The following is a 12,070-nucleotide window of genomic DNA, read 5'->3' as shown; positions in this document are numbered from 1 at the left end:
TTACATAAATCATTACTAATATAAATGAAATCAACGCATGGAAAGTAAAGATGCTAACTTAACCTGGTAACTCAAATTGGCTCTTGATAAACGACCTGCAACGTGGGAGCAGCTACAAGAATACAAGGACAATGGCTGTTTGGTTTCCACTGATCGGTTTTTAAAAATCCATCCCTTAACGTTCATCTTTAACTTGGAATCATAAAATCCTCCTTTTAATGTTGTCTGGCAACCAATTAGAATATAAACATTAGTTTTATTTGATAACATTTGATGTACAGTGTTTACATTAAAAATTACTATCTACTATAAATGGATGAGGTTGTGTGTGTGTGTGTGTGTGTGTGTGTGTGTGTGTGTGTGTGTGTGTGTGTGTGTGTGTGTGTGTGTGTGTGTGTGTGTGCCGTCCACCTGTAAAGAAATACGTTAAACTGCCAAATTGGCATCCTGTCTACTAGTATTAGTTGGTGGAGGTGAAATATCCCTCACCGGTGTGCTTCGCAAAGGGTAGGCGAGCTATCGCTGCCATCATGGCCAAATTCCAAATGCTGGTTTGTGAAAAAGGCTACTTAGTCGCATGTCAGGCCTGGCCAGCTGGTTCGTGAAAGACTTGGGTCAAGCTTCTCCCGACCAACCCCATAAAAAGGTGGGAATATTTGTGGCCAATGAAGAAGATACTCATGACATGGTGTTTGTGCTGCAGAAGCACTTTCTTGGCAAGGGTTATACTGGGTGGTTTGCAAGTTGCCTTCACAGCATTGTTTGTTCATGCTCCATCCTTTTAAATGCTGAGCATCAACCAAGGAAGCAGCACATACCCACCAAATCTAACCGAATATATATGCACTCAAACAAAATTATTGAAGAATATTTAGTTTACTTAATGCCAATTTGTAATTTTATTTTCAAAAACGACACATGCTACGATGACAAACGTTGATTACACCGCTGTCGACAAACAACAAAGCTTGGAGAGCGCTCACCAAGTGGCTTAAGTACTCAAGCAAGCATTCCAATGAAACGGATGATAAGGAATGGCTGGCTTGGCAAGCAACAGCAAGCTGATTGGTAATTGGGGTGCAACCGCAAAAGATGCAAAAACAAAAACAAAAAACCATCAATTTCTCAACATTTTCAGATTTCACTCCAGATTTCGATATTTATTTAGTCCATGAGATCCGATCCTCAAATCCAATTACTTTAATCGATTATATGCTGTAATTAGTCCGTGAGAGGTCATCGTGGAAAATCGCCAAGGCCACAAACAAAATATTCATTACCTCATTTCCTCTGCATGAGTTTTAATCAAAATGTACCTTTGTTTCCTCAAAGCGGTACCTTCATTTAATGATAGAAGACACGTTGTTCAGTCTTCGAATGTAAACCAGAGGTCTGTGTTGTTTGTTCTAAGGCAAGGCGTTTTTGAGGAGGCCGAAACAAAGCTTAAGACTCCTGCAAGGGAGAGCGGGCTGACCAAGGATAAGGCCTGTTTTTTTTTTTAATTAAATAAGACCGTTAATTATGTTCAAAAGGGGTGTTCCACTTTACCCAAACAACCAATTTTCATTCTTGTACTCTCTTCGAGGTCCCTAAGTCTGCATGCAAAGTTTCAGGCTGTTAGGTTTCATAGTTTTGGAGTTATGGAGGACACACACACACACACACACATACACACACACACACACACACACACACACACACACACACACACACACACACACACACACACACACACACACACACACACACACACTGACATTTATTATTACAGATGAAAAACAAGTCCGGATCACGCCTCTCACCTGTAATTGGAGTGAATAACCAATCAGCTCTCACCCAATCAATTACCTACCCCAGGTGGCTTGGATTATTAAATAAATTAACTCCTCCCATGCTCTTCTCACTGAAGAAAGCTGCATATAGCAACCAAGAAAGACTGCACAAGATAAGCCCTTTGCTGTTTTGAACTCTATCCGAGTTCCTCTACAGCTGCAATACTTACCAAATCAAAAGGCTTACCTTGTGAGGCCTTTCTTGGTTGCTTTATTCAGCTTTTTTTTGGTAAGTTGAGCGTGGGAGGAGTTAGTTTATTTGATAATTATCCGAGCCACCTCGGGTAATTGATTGGATGAGAGCTGATTAGTTATTCCCTCCAATTACGTGAGAGAGACGTGATTGGGTGTTGTTTTAATTGATATGTTGACTGCTATTGACATTACACATGGTACATGCTTGGGAGCCTCGGTGGTGTGCGTTTTTGTCAATGCTGTCACTGATGATTCACCAATAAGTGAAGAAACTCATTCGCCAGCTGAAGGTGTGGATAGCATTGCGATTCTCATGTATGTACAAGCTGTGAATGTTTTGCAGCTGCAGAGGAACTTGGGTGGAGTTTGAAACAGCAAATGGCTTACCTTGTGTAGCTTTTCATCGTTGCTTTTTGCAGCTTTTTTGGCGAGAACAGCATGGGGGGGGGGAGTTTATGTGTATGATATTGTTGCAGGCCAGGGGTCGGTGGTAACGACCACGAGGTGGGGAAAGCTTGCATCGTCTCCCACCAAATTCCCCAGAATTGTAGGCCGTCGCTCGGATAACTCCACGAGCCGGCGGGTCGTTTAACCGACCGTGGAATGCCAATATCTCGACCATGTGGCATAGGGTTATTTTGTCTAGATCCAATGTACCTAAGTAACCATGCGGTCTCGGCTACCGGGGATCCATGCCTTCGGAATTCCTGGCCGAACCGGATTCACTCTACCGGCAGTGGTAAAATTACACCTACCGACTACCACTCTGCCATCCACCTTTCCGGCTCGGATGCAGTCAAGCGGGTTTGCCCAGGAGGTCCCGGCTACAATTGTCCGAGTACCGGGGATAAAACCCCGACTAAACTCAGATCCGAACCATGCTGGACCAATGCAAGAAGGGATGGAAATGGACTGGGAACATTTCTGTGATGATTTATTTACAGTAAATGATTTATTTACAGTTAAGCAAGACTTAACGTGAATATGCAAGCAAGGAATATTTACAATGATCCAAAAACACTTATTCAGTTCTACTTAAAAGACGGGCCCACACGCAGACACACACACACAAATGAAAATAAACCCCAGAGTTCTTTATTGGACCCTCGCAGCCGAGGAGAGAGACGAGCTGGGGGTCAGAGTCCAGCTGGGTACCTGACCGTCTGAGGAAGGGGTGCTCCGCGATGCGGCACCTGACAAAGGTCGTTGGGTTGGTCCCCAGTCGCACGTGTGGGACTCGTGGTTCGTGGCGGAGCTCAGGTGGTGAATAGCGGGGTTCAAGGAGGGGGGGTCAGGGTCGCTCTTTCCTTTCCTTGTAGAGGGCCATCAGAGACACGTTCGCCGCCTTCATGACCTTCTGCTCAACCCTCCGCTTCAAAAGAACTGCACGCTCAACAACAACCCCATCGAAAAACTCCGAACAATCTTCGTAGCAACCCCAAAAAAACCACCGCCTCAGAGAGTGCTCGGGAATTTTATGGACCTCCCTCAACGGGGCGGGGCTCGCTCGAACAGAACTCACTCCCGCCCTGATTGGGCAGGCTCCCATGGACTCGCCCTTCCTGGGCGGGCTTTCGGCCCCTGCCGGGAAACCCCACCCACTCTTCCACGTGGGTTCGTACTTGTCGAGCAACAGTATCATTGTTGCAAAGGTCGTCGTGAAAGAGTTACAACGTTTGTGGGAGCCGAGAAACCGGAACCGCGAGATCTTGCCTTGGCATGTCAGGGTGTTAGAAGGCAGCTGGTTGGTGGTGGATCGTGATGGGCCGAGGGGTCATGCAGATGGGATGGTTGTTAGATGGAATAACTTAACTAAAAGAAATCGCAACGCATGCCTTTGATTCTCCCATTAGACAAAAGGAAGGGGATCTGACTACACACATACTTAACGACATAACTGACTTTTGGTACATCTGTATGTTGAATGCAAATGGTTTCCAGATCTGTAACAATATATATGTGTATATATATATATATATCTATATATCTATATATATATATATATATATATATATATATATATATATATATATATATATGTATGTATATATATATATATATATATATATATATATATATATATATATATATATGTATATATATATATATATATATGTATATATATATATATATATATATATATATGTATATATATATGTTTATATGTATGTATATATATATGTATGTATATATGTATATATATATATATGTATATATATATATATATGTATATATATATGTTTATATGTATGTATATATATATATATATATATATATATATATATATATATATATGTATGTGTATATATATATATATATATATATATATATATATATATATATATATATATATATATATATATGTATGTGTATATATATATATATGTGTATATATATATATATATATATATATATATATATATATATAAACATATATATGTATATATATATATTTATACATTTAATTCTGATCTTCAAGGTGGACTGCAATGTCCAAACATTTATTTTGGTCCTCACAGTTGGTCCTTACCATCTGTAGTGAGAGAGAGACAGAGACAGAGACACACTGTGACTGTGACTGTGTTGTTCACCACGATGGATGAATGGACATGCCATGTGAAACGGTCTTGCTGCCGTGGATGCTACTGGTGCAGTCACGCAGCACTTCCCAAGGGTGTAGCTTGCTCTTGTCCTTTCTGATCTGCCCATGAACATGATGACCAGCTGGAATAATGTAATTGCCTTCCATTAGGTGGGCTGCCTTTCATCAAAGAATATAACGACAACATCCAATTGTTCCAGCAATTCTGTAAGTTATTATTGTCAAACCACCTTGACTTGCTCTCTCGCACAAGGCAGAGAGTTATCATACATTGGTCGTTATCGGAGAATCTTTATCCTATGAGGAAAGACAGTCCATATTATATGCCAAGACAACTTTATGAATAATGTGAGCTCGAAAATGTGCTAATTGGCATCTTTTATTCCAGCTTCCCTTCCACCATGTCCTTGGGTAACCTTCCAATTGATGTTTTGTTTCTGTTTAATCCAGTGGGCCGTCCAAACCAGACTAACAAAAGAAGAGCAGGGTTTGGTTGAGGAAACGAACCATGGTCAAATCATTGGACAAAGGCGTTGATATTCTCGCAGTAGTTAATTATTGAACGCTGTTCGATTTGATAAAACATACGGATCTTCAAAGGGCTTTTAAAAATATATATTTTTATTTTTTAAAGTTTATATTAACACCCTTTATAATATTGGATATAACTAGACTCGGTGGTGTAATGGCTAAAGTGTCTGCTCTAACTCTGGGAGGTTGGTGGTTTAAATCCTGGCCGAGTCATACCAAAGACTTTAAAAATGAGATGTGCTGCTTCTTTGCTTGACACTCAGCCTTTAAAAGGATAGAGAGAACATGGACAAACAATGCTGGGAAGGCAATGGCAAACCACCCAGTATTACTCTTGCCAAGAAACTGCTTTGGCAGCACAAACACTCTGTTAAAGAGTATGGTACATCAAAATCAAATACTGTTGGCTGGAAGTGGAGGGACGTGGGTAAGTAGGAATGGGACTCTGTGTTGAAATGGAAGTGAAAAGTGGGTGTGGACGTGCCACTACAGGTGGGAGTGGGAGTGAAAGCGATAAGAGGGCAAAATAGAAAAGGGGGAGTGAAAAAGGAGAGAATGAGCCAAACTGTCCCATTGTGGGTGTTCCTCGGGGTATCGCAGAAGGGATGGGAAGGCAGGAAGGGGGTTACAACTACTTTCCTTACGGGCGGCTCATGACTGGCTCGAGCAGTGACATCTGTGCGATACACGTGGGCAGGTAAGAGTGCTTTGTGTTATGTTAGTTGGTAACAACAGCTGTTCCTGCATTCCTTCGGGACCATATCAGTGTTGATGAACATGGGTTCGTGTCGAGAGTCTGGGCAGCATTTTCCTGTTTATATTCTGTGTTGTTTTTGTGTTTTTTCAGTTTTCCCCATTTCCTTATTTTTCACGTTATGTATTGTTTTCCCCTTTTTGTCGTAGCTCTATCGATGTTTCTTCGTTTTTATTGTTGATGTTTGGAGATGTTTTGAGAAATGGTTTACTCTGTAGAAACATGATGTCACTTGAAATTAATGTATTTAGGAACCATTTATATATTTTGCTTCATTTAGGTGGTGGGCTTGGGGATCATGCAGCTAAATTGAGAATAGGAAGAAAAGTTATTCCACCATGGTCATGCTGCTTCGTTACTTTGTCAACAATGGATCAATGTCCTTATTCTCCAACAAGAGGTCAGGTATATCTCATTGGACATCTCCCATGTATTCGATTCTCTCTGATACCCTGCGCTGACTTCCAAACTGTTGGCCATTGCTATCCAGAGTTCCCTCCTAGACTGGCTATCGTATTTCCTGAGCACTCAGCCACTCACAAGCAGCGGGTTGCTTTGCACGTAATTATATCTCCGTCTGTATTTCTGGATGCTGGTATCCTTCATGGTAGTGTTTTGGATGCAATCTTGATTTTGACATGCATCATTTACATTTCTTCATTATTGAACAATTCATTGTATCACTTTGCAGAATACTACTCTCTGTGCAGGATAGTGTTGTACTTATACCCCTCCACCAGGCAAGTGTAGCAGCATCCCTCTCTGCTGAGCTGGAAATGATATGCAACTGGTTCCCTTCCTGGACCTTGTCTTTTAGTGCATGACAGACATATTCCAACTTTATAGTGCAAGAAAGACAAACAATAAAAAAAGAAGGGGTAAACACAATCATCTGGAAAGGAAAGGGTATATGGATGGGAGATGACCTAAGGTGGTGGTGAAAAGCCATCTTGAATCCCTGGAGGGAAATATGGGATTGAACAGACTGAGGAAGTTGGTTCCACAGGTGAGAGAAAAGAGGAACAAATGAATGGAGGTGAGCAGTGGAGCCTTTCCTGTTGAAGCGGCTGCAGCAGCTGTTTGTGACAGCCAACCACCTGTTTCAACAATCACATAAAAAAACAAACAAAGAGTGGAATACAGTTGCCATCCTACAAGAACTGGATATTCAGTCTTTTGAGAACCCATTGGTTCATTTTGTTGCTCAGTCTGAATTTGGCTTCCAAAGCATGTATTGTAGATGTTGCAAGGAGTGTAAAAGTGTGTATAAGTCAGCCAACAGTAAAAGTTTTCAGTTCTGACTTCTCTAATCCAGTAAGTCATCATTTCAACTCCTGCCCCACCGTTCTTCCCTCCGCACATGATTATAAACTAACTGCATTGCACACAACTTGACTCTGCTGGAACAGCGGTAAGGCGAGCTGCCATCAGATGTCCATCTTTTTACATCATTAAACTGGAGAGTTTAGAGAACACCTTACCCGGCGCTGTGCTGCGAAGCAAGTCGGGTCTATGAACGGCAAATTTGATTGGTCGTAATGACGAAAAACATCGTAATATTTTGTCCAAGTACTGATAAACCGAAGGTTTTTAAAGTCAAAAACGGCTATTTGTGTTGTACATTGTTCAAGTATATAATTCAATTGAAATAAAATAATTATTACTTACGAAATCTTAAGATTTCGTAAGTATATTGATGACTTCCGTCCTCTGTTTGTGTGTTTGTGTGTTTGTTTGTTGGCACGATAACTTGAGAACGGAAGAAGCTACCAATGTCAAATTACACCACGTGATTCAGGAGGGTGATGGCTAGCGCTGATTAGATTTTGGTCAAAATCGGTCAAATGTCAAGGTCACAGTGAGGTTAAACATTCGATTTTTGATGGTTTGGTACAGAATCATCGTAGAAACTTCTGGTTTGCGTCGCTACCTTCTTGAGAGACAGCTTTTATTACACCAGGTCAGAGGTCAAGTTGACGATTTCGTAAGTACCAGTCTATGACTGCTTGTTTTAAAGGTTGGAGAAAAAAATATTCTGAAGTTTATCACCATTGATGCAGCATCTTTTACATCACCTTATTAAAAACGTTACTCTAATTCCTTCTGCTTGTTGTTTGTGTCCTTTATGACATCCTTTATAAGCAGCATGTTTTCTGTTTGGAATGATTTTCAATTTTGTTGGACTGCCAGACATGCAAACATAGTAAAAAAAAATATCTTATTCCTTTCTGCACACGTGTGATTGGGGCGAATTAAGAGCCAAAGTACTGTTAAAATACAAACTTGATTTCCTTTTCATGTTCTGATTTGTGTTCAACATATAACATTCAATTGAAATGAAGTTGCTCCTCAATCATAAACTGACGTTTGTAGACTGACAGACAGACAGACAAAAGTGAACCAATTTGTTAACTCTGCATGTGCTTGGAGTAAACATTTAGATTTCTCATGATTCAAATCTTTATTATTATTTTATTTCTATGTTCGACTGATAGACCCGCTTGTTACCCAAACCAAAATCACTCTGCGATTTGAGTGCAGCGATAACCACTTTATCTTTAACTTCCACGGTGGCCCTATTTTCCTTCATGAAGGATTAACCTCAAGCACTAGACCAGTGAAGACATGAGATGACATCAAATTTGCACATTATATGACATGGCTGTTCACCTGCAACTTATTTAAAAGTCATAGTGAGCCAACAAACCTCGGGGAGTTATGCACATTATCATTTCTTATTCAGCTTGGTATTTGCCACCATAATAATATAATCAAACTCAAACTATTGACCTTCAACAAACATTGCACTGACTAACTCAGCATGGAAGTGAAATCCTGCTGCGAACCTTTCAGCCCCGAAGTATGTCACGTGACCCATTTTTGGTGACCAACCTTTTGGGTTTTAAATGAAGTTGGCAGTAATTTTTATCCTTTTGTTGTTGTTTTTCCCTACAGGGGCTTTTGGCCTTTTACGTCCTTGCTTCCTTTCTTTTTTCACTGCTCCTGGCACACAAACAATAACCTGGCATTTGGGTTTGTGTGTGTGACACGTGTGAGTGTGGGCGAGGCGGCGCTTGGTCAGAAAGGGAATTGTGACCTTTCTCTAAGGGACATGCACAATCCTTTGTTTTTTTTCTTCCCAATCTACGAAGTTTGCAATTACTTTCTTTCCCGCTTTTGCTTCTTCTTATTATATATTATTTATTTTAACTTTTCATTAATTCTCAGCTTGACTGTAAACTGGCATCCAGGTGCTTCACATCATTGAGTATGTCATGTTTTGGAGGGGGTGTGAAGCCACCTGCCTTTTGCTGCTGGATGTAAATATATCCCATTGTGCCTTTGAGAAACAGTAGGCCATTGTGGGCCTGTGTGCCCTCTTCATATTCAAAATTTCTATCCTGAACTCTGTTTACAGGGCCCAAAATTCCTGTCTACAGGGCACTGCAGCACAGTCATACTTTGGTAATGGTGTCTCCAAGAGATGAAATTTGTGATCAAATCCCAGTCAACCATGCATACAACAGAAGAGAACTCCTATTGTTCACTTTTTAACTCTTTTCTGTTTTAAATCCTTCTTTATCTTACTTGATTATTTATTTTTTTTCTCTCTGTGCAACGTTTTTTTTGTCTTTTCACTCTTTCCTCAAATGCCCATCTATTGTTTCTGCTACTTCCAGTTACATCCTCAGTTTGGTTTATTCCTTGAGCCGTTGTACCCCAATTAAAATGCAAATCTTTCACCGATAGTCCGTCCAAGTCAGATGTTTGGATTACTTCGACACAATGACAAGCTCGGTTAATTTCCACAATGGCATCAACTTGAGACCTCCAATAACAATTCTGTGTCGCCTATTCTCCAAGGCAATGCTTTCCCACATGTAATATAATTATGGATTTGTCCTTGTGACCTATCGACTCCAAGCTATACTGCAACATTGTAATGCTGTACCTCAAATAATTGTGTTATTTTGTTCCAACCCAGTCTCTCTTGACTGCAGGAAAAGAACCCTTCCTGCCACACCCTTGGTCTAATTATCCTTCTTCCCTTCTTACCCATTGTGAAGTAGTTTCACTCTCAGAAGGTAACTTTATCTCGTTATTCATTGATGCTGTGTTTGCCATTGATTAATTATTAATATATATTTTTTTACATATTTGTGTGATTTAATGATTAACTGCCCTTGATGACTAACTTGCTGTGTTATCTACCACGAGAAGCACCCGCTCCCTACGTGAGCGGTTAGGGGGTTTATGTTATTTTCCCAATTCAAAATACCTCTCCAAAATGCTGCGTAATTCAAAACACCTCATTGCACTGTAAAACGTGGGGACAGGAATACTGGACTGTAAAGGGTGGGAATCTGTAATACCCTCTTCCACCTGGAGCAGTGCTCCACGATGCACATCTCTATCTATAGATTACTAAAACTCTCATCTTGTATGTATGTATGTTCCCGAAATACAGCCAAAATGGTACACGATAGCATAAAAATGTTCAGCCCACCTTACTCACCATTCTCCTGCGGTGTGCAGTATCAAGTTTCGTTCAAATCGGGCAACGAAAAAAAATATTTAAAAATCAATTCCCGATTCAGTCAAGTACTCTTCAGGAGTATTTGATCAATGCAAACAACCTCAGCGGTATAGTTCACTGGAGCTATCTTTTTTGTAATTGAAATTATTTTTTTCATCAACCGCCATCACAATGGGAACCCAACGGGTTCACGGGTTGTCTAGTTTACATTAAGAATTTGTGTCCCTTTCCACCTCCTCCCCTATCCCAAGACTTCCTGCAAAGATAAAAACACCCCTATGCACTAATTAGAGTCATGCTGATCCTCGGCAGCAAGTCTGGATGCAATCGGCCTTGAACTGTAGGAGGAGTAGCACGACAAACAAACAAACAAACAAACAAATACACACACACAAACCCACACACACACCAAATTATAGTGAGGATGCCAGGATTTACAGTAATGACTACGTTGTCGACCTTTCTTAGCCTGAAAGGATTTCTGGTTTGCAATAAGCTTTGCTGTTGCTTTGTTGAAGAAAATGTCATCAGCAAATCCATTTACTACGATTGTGCTTCTGTCGACATTCAACCGTAGACCGCCCATTCATTGTCACGCATGCATAAATAGCAGACATGGATGGCCTGCCAATTGTGAGTCGCTATGACATAACTGGCGGGTTATATGAATGAAAATACCGGTGAGTTGTATTGTGAGCCAGTACCCTTGACAAATTCTTACCCTAATGTACAGGGACACTGTATCGGCGGCACAGCCAAGCATTAGAAGTGATGCAACCAGCAGGCCGAATTCACAATTGAATCCCAGTCCTACATGCAATCACTAATGTAAATGGTGAGTCGAGTAGAAATAATTCCATTCGTTTCCCTTGTACTTTACAAACTGCTGTCGAGCCAAGGATTAGATTTGTTGTTGTCGTCCATTGTTCTCGCCATTCATGTAGTCACTGTAGTTGTTAATGGCGTTCTTGAGTAGTGTAGGGTCAAAATATGGTTGTGGTGTGAGTGAGGAAAATCCAGCAGCAACCTTTGGCCATTAGCATCTGTCTCAAGCACATGGTAGTCCTTCCTCTTGTCCTCTGTTGTTGATGAGGTGGTGTGTGGCCTCTTCACCAGCGCAAAAAACACTGAACTTTTGTGTACCATTGGATGACGGTATGAAAATATTGGTGCCGATGTATGTGGATGGGCTTCCTGTAGATCGAGGTCCATAGAGAATCACCGTGGTCCTTTGTTACCAAGGAATCCAGGAAAACCAGACAACCAGACTCTTCATTCTCACGGTCAACGTGATGGATGGGAAAACAGATGTAGCTGATGTCATTCTGACAGATGACAAAGGTGTCACCCACATATGGAAACCAACGTCGTGGTTGCACTCTGAGGTGAGAAAGTGACCGGATCTCAAACTCCTCTACGACCACGTTAATCATCCCAGGAGACACCGGTGACCCCATAGTGGTACTGAAGATGTTCTGATAATAATGACCTTCAAAGTGGAAGTCGCTTTAATAACTCACAAATGTAATTTACCCCAAAAGTTATACCCTCCACATCCCGATTTCTAATCCCCCCTCCATCAACCATTGTCTGTTAACCTCTACAGTCACATCTGTGGA

General features: G+C 40.9%; 1 protein-coding gene across 2 annotated transcripts in view; it reads left to right on the top strand.

The window, feature by feature from the left end:
• Positions 1 to 5,706: 5,706 nt before the first annotated feature.
• The window catches only part of FILIP1 (filamin A interacting protein 1), a 180,328-nt gene continuing 173,964 nt past the window's right edge, over positions 5,707 to 12,070 (top strand). Inside the window, exon 1 of one of the 2 annotated variants that reach the window (XM_085859313.1) lies at positions 5,707 to 5,857. The gene's annotated coding sequence lies outside the window, so the exon portion shown is untranslated. Of the gene's footprint in view, positions 5,858 to 7,829; positions 7,899 to 12,070 lie in introns of those variants that run through there. The other variant, XM_085859318.1, reaches the window with a different exon arrangement.

Source organism: Eptatretus burgeri, chromosome 16 (genome assembly GCF_056783735.1).
Source record: "Eptatretus burgeri isolate ZD-2024b chromosome 16, Ebu_testis_v1, whole genome shotgun sequence".
NCBI classification, from domain to species: domain Eukaryota; kingdom Metazoa; phylum Chordata; class Myxini; order Myxiniformes; family Myxinidae; genus Eptatretus; species Eptatretus burgeri.
The sequence above is the reverse complement of the archived record's forward strand: the minus strand, read 5'-3'. Positions and strand labels throughout refer to the sequence as shown.